The following is an 8,699-nucleotide window of genomic DNA, read 5'->3' on the forward strand; positions in this document are numbered from 1 at the left end:
TCTCTCCGGAAAAAGCCGAGCTCAAACGATTTGCAAATCCAGCGTCGACCTGGGCCTTGTTAATAAAACATTTGTCACTGAAATGACCAGAACACACAACCGCACTTGCTACACTCCGTTGCTGCCCCGGAAAAACAAACTGCATCCACTGTTCCTGTAACGCTGGGTTCTTTGGGAAGCTGAACATGGTAAGCTTTCCCTCACATCCAAAAACACACTTTTTTGGAGACATTCTTGAACAAATCCTATGCAGCGCTGCCGATGATTTCCTGTTGAAGCGCGTTGATGTGCGCGGTCTCGCTTTCCTCTGGTCGACGTGTGCGCGGGCGCGCTTTTCCGAGAGAAATGCTCATATAAGGAGTTCCACTCTCGTCTACGTCATTAGATCCATGATCAAAAAAAACTAGCCGAAACTTGTACCAACCCGGAAGTAAGATTTTCGGCACAGAAATTCTCTGTTATTCGTCCAAAATATTTTTTTTTAAACTTTGGCCATGTTTAGCATGAGAATCCACCTCTTTAACACTGTAAACAACTCTGAATACACAAAACACCATTGTACCCCCCCCCCCCCCCCCCCAAAAAAAAACAACAAACAAAAAAATGGTCATCAGTGAAAAAAAGGGCTTTTTGCTGTCAGATGACAAAATGTTCTGCACATCTACCAGGGGCAAACTGAGTCATGCTAAACAGCAACACCATGTCTGAGACTATACTTGAGATGAAAACACAACCTATGAGTTAAAAGCCTTGATACCCAATTATAAACCTACCACATCTTGATATCAAAATACGGAAATTAAAAGTATTTATCCCTCTGTGTTAGCACACATGAGCAGTAACCCAAAATTGGGTTAGACCGTGTCACGCTATGAAAAGAGTCTGCTCTCCGTAGCTTTAATGTGCATGTTGATAAGAACATGTATTACACTGACTCTGAGCTTCAGCGTTATCAGTGACACGGCCCGGATTACCTGCATGTAGCAAATTCCTGGATGGGCTCCGATTAGAGCAATAGATGCAGATAAGACTTGACTGAATTTAGAGTTATCAGTCATCAAACGTCATTTACTACACAATATGAGCACTAATGAATTTTGGTACTGCTTAGGCAGAAGTTTGACTTCAAACTACATGAATCAGCGAGAATCTTAACTCTCTTTTCTGTGTCTAACAGTGTCTTTGCTTTCATCTCAAAGATGGAACTCACTAGGAATGAACTGAAGTCTCTAATTTGCATGTGCCGCCTCTGTTATTTTTGCTTTCAATTCACTAAAAGATGTACATAAGGTAATGTTGTAAATATGAACAAGAAATTAGTGCTAAATGCTATTCTTACTCCACAATTATCCATGTTACAAGCCAGATCTGAATGCTAGGTTGTTGTGGAAGATGCAGCAGACTACCGCTATCTGGCATACTTTACTAAGACTATGCAGAATAACTCTGCTATCAAGTAGTGTTGTCAAAAATATGGATTTTTTTGAATACGCATCTATATTGAAATATCTGGATACTGTCCGAATACTAATTTTCCACTCTATCGATACACTGATACAAGCTGCACTTTCTCACTCTTTTTTTTTTTTTTTTTTTCTCAGAGTTGACAAACCCGCCTCCGATTACTCACTCGTTTCATTTTATCTGAGTGAATAGTGTTCTTGTTACTGGGCAGGATTGCAGATGTTGCGCCTTATTTAAATCATTCCTCATGTTTCAAGCTCACACCCAAAGCCTGCATGCACAAATCTGCCTGTGAAACAGCTAATTAAGTAATTTTTCGCTGCTTTTTGCACTTAATTGCACAAATACACACAAAATAATGTAAAAATGCCTATCTTGGTGAGAATTATTGTAAACACAGTCGGTTATGTCTTAAGTGAATGTAAACAGTTGAGAAAGGAAAATGTATGTGTAACAGTTAATTAGATCCATGCATTAGGTCTTAAAGTGACAGCAGCCTAATAAACCTGCTGCTGTCCTTGCCATTAATGTTAAAACAGCTGTTCTAAATTCTCTGTACACCACTTCTTCAAAGGGCTTATTGCTTTTATAAAACTGTTACTACACAATACATTTATTGAAGGCAAAACATATATAGGCCTATTAATATGCTACTTTTGTAGTTTTACTTTTTTAACCTTCCTCTAGAAAAATAGTCCCTGAACGGCAACAGAATGCTCTTAGTTGTAATGCATATCTGATGGAGCTCAAATAAAAACAGAGAATAAAAATTGTGTTTTTAACACAATATATGACATTTCCTCATCTCAGCAAGTGAAGTTCCTAAACGTAATTTTGGGAGGAGTGAACTCATCTAATATTTCAATTATGTGTAAGCGTAGATGCGAGTAACGTGAGTTCGCCTAAGAAGTGTCATTAAACAGTGTAACTCGATGAACATACAGTACCATACCTGAAAAAGAAATCTGCACTTTAGAAACTGTGGGCTTCCACACATGAAAAGTCTTTCTTTGACAGGGAAGGGTGTGGTCTCAAAAGTAAAGGTGAATGACGCAACATAAAGCCAGCAGGGGTCACTCATACTTCATTACATAAATAATAAAAAGTTATTGCTTTAATCCATAACACGTGGAACTGCAGCAACACAGAGACGCAGTGGCACAGTGGCGCAGTAATATTGATGTAATGAGGATTACAGAATCAAGGACTGGAACTATCCCTTTTATAAGGAATATTTAAACATTCCACAGAGAAAAACAACAGCATAGGTTTGAAACAACATTGAAAGTGAATACATATTGACAGAATTTCTCTTTTTTTTGAGTGAATTATTATTTTCATCCACATGCAACAGTGCTATAGCAGCGCACTGAGAGCCTGAATAAACTGCATTACAGATGGTTAGTGAATAAGGTATTGCTTCATGTCTCTCTCTTTCCCTTTCAGTTTTTGGGTTACACTGGCACACACATACACACAATGCGCAAATGTGAATACAGTTGTTTGTAATGGCCACAGTTGGAAACGAAAGTTGGAAACCAGTGACCTCACCTCGGCAGCAATTAATCACATGAGCGACACTGCGTCTGCCATCATTAAGCCCCTACCGTTGAGGAGTTCATTAATTACATGGGATCTAAAGGAGAGAAATGGGGCGGTGATTTTAGAAAAGCATTTCCATCCGCTACATTGTAATTTTAAATATCTCTCTCTTCCTGCTTTCACTTGATCAGCTACTTTTGTTTTGTAGCATTCCTCTGCCTTTAATTGTCCTTCGCAGTCTACACATGCAGAAAATAAAAATCAAATATGATGAAGCTTCTTTTCCATCGCTATAAAAATAGAGCTCTTCTAAACACAGCACACACAAAAGCAGTGCTCGAGGCCATAATGATTGGCTATTATTCAGGGTGAATGTTGTAACAGAATATATTTAGTGGGGGCTGAAGGCAGAAAACTGTGCATAGCGTATTCATATATTCATACCCGCTGCCATTATGCATGGATTCTAATCTGTGAGCCATCTTGCCACTGATTGGCTTTGGTTTCATCAATCGTTTTTCTTCTCATATAATGTTAGAAACATAAAACTAATCTTGCCAGACTCTCAACCATTTTTAGCCAGTACCATACAGTATAAATGATTCAATCAAATCGCACCAGAGGGTAACTCAGCTGACAGTTTCACTAGACTAATTTGCTGAATTTGCATGAGGATCGATTTTCCAAATCCTCATCACATCATATCATTCTTGATTCTTGCTCAATAAAATCCTAGGCACCCTATGGGTGAAAGAAAGAAAGAAAGAAAGAAAGAAAGAAAGAAAGAAAGAAAGAAAGAAAGAAAGAAAGAAAGAAAGAAAGAGACAAAATATGGGACAAATTTGTGCCCAGAAGTGACCAAAATCTACAAAAACCTGCCTTTAGGGACATCCTAATTTGTAATTACAATTTTTTTTTTTTTTTTTTTATGTAAACATTCAGAAAGTTTTGTGTGATGGGTAGGTTTAAGGGTAGGGTTAGTGTAAGGGGATAGAATATACAGTTTAAACAGTATAAAAACCATTACGTCTATGGAATGTCCCCATTAAGATAGCTAAGTAAATGTGTGTCTTTTTTTATATAGCACTTTTTTATTCAAATGCACATTGAATTTCATTGAATGGACAAAAATAGTTTAAACATTATTTTGTATGTTCCACAGACAAAAGAAAGTCAGTGAAAGTTGTGTTCTGCTCTATCTCCACCCACCAAATTACATAAGCAACACTAATGCAATCTCATGGCAATGTGTAACTATTTTACATTTTGACTATTTGGTGGCTATAATTCACATGCATTCGTGCAATATCATTTGTACGGTTTCATGTGATCTGATTCGGCCCAATGCAGGTTATGTTTAGGAGGTGGACAGTCATGATTTTTTTTTTTTTTCATCTTTTTTTTTTCATATGATTCACATCATACTCGATTTATACAAAATCTCCCCCTTGTAAAATAGTTATGCTCTCCTGTGAGATCATGTTGATAACACTTAGCCAGAAGTTCATCCACCTAGTCAAGCAGTCCCAAACCAAAAGGACAAGTTAGAATACTTTAAACCTATATATATATATATATATATATATATATATATATATATATAATTTTTTTTTTTTTTTTTTTTTTTTTTTTTTTTGTCTGAAAATCTAAATTGTTGTCTTTGGTAACTGATGCAGAACCTGATTTCACCAAAATCAACATGTTCCTGGATCAACATCTTTGTTGATCCTGGAACAACATTCCAATCAACTAATCAGATTTGAGGGACAAGTATAAAGTTTATGTCAAGTTTAGGCTTATTATAACCAGGGTTAGGTGCTTCCTCACCATTCTTATTCACCATTTTCTTCTGATTTTAGGGATAGGGATATGGTAAGGACAACATTTTCGGACAGGAATGTTGTTCCAAGATCAACAAAATATGTTGACCCAGGAATGCGTCTAACTGATAGCATGCCACAGAAGCAGTCCACTGCAAACAACCCAGAATACTTTTTTGACAAGTCTTGAGGTAGTAGTAGTGTTAAGATAAATAGGGCTTCAGTGGGTCCAATTCAATTATCTGTCAGTGCTGTAAGACAATGCAAAACACCATAGGTGATATTAGACATCTCTTTTTTACCAAGACGTTCGCAGCGTGTCCGTCTCTGCGCATAATGTGTGCTTCCACCATGATTTGAGTGGACAGGCAGGAGCGACGCTAGGATGAAATAATCACCAGCGGCTTTCCCAATCGTCCGTGAGTGACAGGGTTCATCTGCGAGGGGGATCAGCGTGCATGTGACAGCCGCCGACAACCTGGAACTAATTTATTCAGCTCTTAAAGGAAATTCAATCCCTTAACTGTCTGTCGAACACACACTAACACACAGTTAGCAAATTATGCAGCTAAGGATTCAAGAAAACTGACGTGAAAAATTAACTGCCTCCCCCCTCTCCCCTCATTGCTTCAACCTTGCCTTGTCAGTTTGCTACAATTATTTGATTGTAATGAAATTCTTTGCCTGACTTTGCTAATGGAGTGTGTGGTTAGTCAGCACTTGGGGCCTCATCTCTGGAGAACTGTAACCGGTGCCTGATTGAGAAAACAAGTAAGCAAATGCATAAATGGGTGTCACTTTAATAAATGTATTGGACTATGAAATCAATTACAATTGATCCTTCATTTATGAAACTTGGCAGCACCATTTATTATGTCTCTAAGGGATTGAGGCCTGATTAAATAGGCAGTCTATGAGACTGAGAGCAAATGACTTCCCTGTCAGCCAAGACTTCGCTTTTAAAAGTCCTTAAACAGCATGTCAGGTGCCATTTATGTATTTGGATTATGTTTTGTCACTTGCCTAGCCGATGTTTCGCGGACAGCTGAACGACTGGCACTCTTCCAAACTACACAAAATGCCATTGTCCTGTTGAGACATCCTCACTTTTTTGGAATTATGGCTTTGGTTAGGACTGTAAAAATGTCATTGCAGGAATCATTTGTTAATCAGTATTCATCTTGTTTCCTTGTAATATTGAAACATCTTTTATAAGATGAACTTGATAAATATACACAAGAAGAACACATTGCCTAAGATATAATGCTTTTTTCATACTCTGGTCTAAACAAATTTGATTTGCTTTTCAATTCTGATTTCAATTTCATATTCTGATATATCTTGAATTAAGTTTAATTCCCTTAAGGCCCATTCACACCAATAATGATAACTATAAAGATAACTATCACAATAGCTGTAAATTCTGTAAAGCTGCTTTGAAATGATATGTATTGTGAAAAGTGCTATACAACTATATCTGAACTGAATTGAAAAGTGATTCTAATGATATTGTTTCTGTGTCGTTATCGTATAGCTGTGGTGCAAAAATATTCACACAGAATTAGGATGATTATTAAAACTTTATAGACATACAGTGCTATGCATAAGTTTAGACACCCATGCTAAAGTTGACTAAAAAGAGGAATAAAAAATCATCTTTTGGAAATTGAACTTAATGCCTTAATTTAAAAAATTAGGAAAAATCCATTTTCTTTGTGAATGAATAATGTATCGTAAATAAATAAATTTTCTTCCTTAAAATACAGGGTGCATAATTTTGGACACCCCTATGTTAAATTCCCATAGAGGCAGGCAGATTTTTATTTTTAAAGGCCAGTTACTTCATGGATCCAGGATACCAGAGGTGGGACAAAGTCATTGTTATGCAAGTCACAAGTAAGTCTCAAGTCTTTGCCCTCGAGTCCCGAGTCAAGTCGAGTCAAAGATGAGGCAAGTCCCGAGTCGAGTCAAAAGTCAAAGCCAACAAGTCTCAAGTCGAGTCCAAAGTCCTACCATTTTAGTTTCGAGTCATTTCAAGTCCTCTACCACAGAAATAAAATTTATACAAATCATGTATGTCTGTAAGATGTGTATTTATTTAAACCTCTTTTTATACAATGACATTAATTAAATACAGTAAAAAACAGAAAATTTAATTTTCACAAAAAATGCTTGTATTTCAAGAGAGAGAGAGAGAGAGAGAGAGAGAGAGAGAGAGAGAGAGAGAGAGAGAGAGAGAGAGAAGACAGTTTAAAAGAGACAGGCGTCTATTGGGGACTCAGCTATTATTTGAAGTTTTACGGTACATCCGATAAGGTGCTTAGCATTCGTTCAAAACTTACCTTTCTTTGTGCAACTTCAGGCAACTTCAAATTGCAACTCGTTTTTTGTCGACTACCTCGTAATTTTTATAGCCAAATGAAACTACCTTCGGTTACGGTATCATTTTGCCTACTGGCGCGTTGTTGCTTGTTGCGCTTCATTGGTTGTCTTGCAATGGCCTGCTTACGCCGTTTCACACAAACTCCGTGTGCAGTGCGTATGCGGTGCGTGTTGCAGTGCGTAAGCGGTGCGTGTTGCAGTGCGTATGCGGTGGAAGACCAGCACGCGCAATAGTGCTTTCACATATGCTGCGTTTGCAGTGCGTGATCCGCGGCTGTACCACAAATACATAGCCTACTCACTATTTGTATTTCAAATCCAGAAGTTAAGCAACTTTTATTTAAAAAAAAGTTTTTTTGTCAGCATTGCGATTCTCTTTGTACACACGTATACACTCTTTAATAGACGTATTCACGTTTAAATACAATTTAAACAACGTATTATTTAATGCATTACTCTTATATAATTATATATTAAGTTGCTCAAGCAAGTGGTAAAATATTTAACCATGTACTTATATTAAAATCGCATAGCCTACATTTTAAATTAAAACTTAAAATTGACAAAAACAGCAGACTCATACTCTTTCTTTTGCATAATTTAAATCTTTATACAATAAATCTCGCATGTCACAAAGAACTTGTTTTTCCACCTCCACGAATGAGACGAGTGTTCATTATGTTGCCTTGTTGAAATATGTATTTTCCCTTGATTTACCCTGGTCTTAACGTCTCAGCATTGCGATTCTCTTTGTACACATACACTCTTTAATAGACGTATGCACGTTTAAACACAATTTAAACAACGTAGGCCTATTATTCAATGCATTACTTCTAATTATATTAAGTTCCTAAAGCAAGTGGTCAAATATTTAACCATGTAGGCTACTTATATAAAAAACAGCCGACTCTCATGCCTTTTCTTTTATATTTAAATTAATACAATAAATCTCGCATGTCACAAGGAACATGTTTTTCCACCTCCACGAATGAGAGTGTCGTTCATTATGTCGCCTTGTTGAGGTAAATTGTAGTTTTCCTTGCTTTCCCTGGTCTTAAAGTGAAAATAGTATTTAATTAAATACATTTATGGTGAGATTACTACATATTATTTAATTAATCGCATTTATGGTGAAATTACTACATTTTTAGGTCAATCTGTGTTCATTTTGACCACGAAACATGCGCTGTCACTTTAATTCAGCGTTTGCAGCACAGCAGAAATAGACTCGGCGCGGAAACGATCGCGGCACTGCTGTATACGCACCGTACCTGGAACGGATCGACGGACTTCAACCGCGTGCAGTGTGAAAGCTCTAACCTGTTAACATGGGTACAGAATAAAATACGCACCGCTGGCGCATACGCACTGCAAACGGAGTATGTGTGAAACCGGCGTATGCTGTCGAATCAAAACAACGTGGGACTACAGTGATTGGATGTCGTGCAGGCAGCGCGCGCGCTCTCTGCATGCATACAGGTGGTGCACATT

This window comes from Squalius cephalus (genome assembly GCF_949319135.1).
Source record: "Squalius cephalus genome assembly, chromosome: 6".
Lineage (NCBI taxonomy): Eukaryota > Metazoa > Chordata > Actinopteri > Cypriniformes > Leuciscidae > Squalius > Squalius cephalus.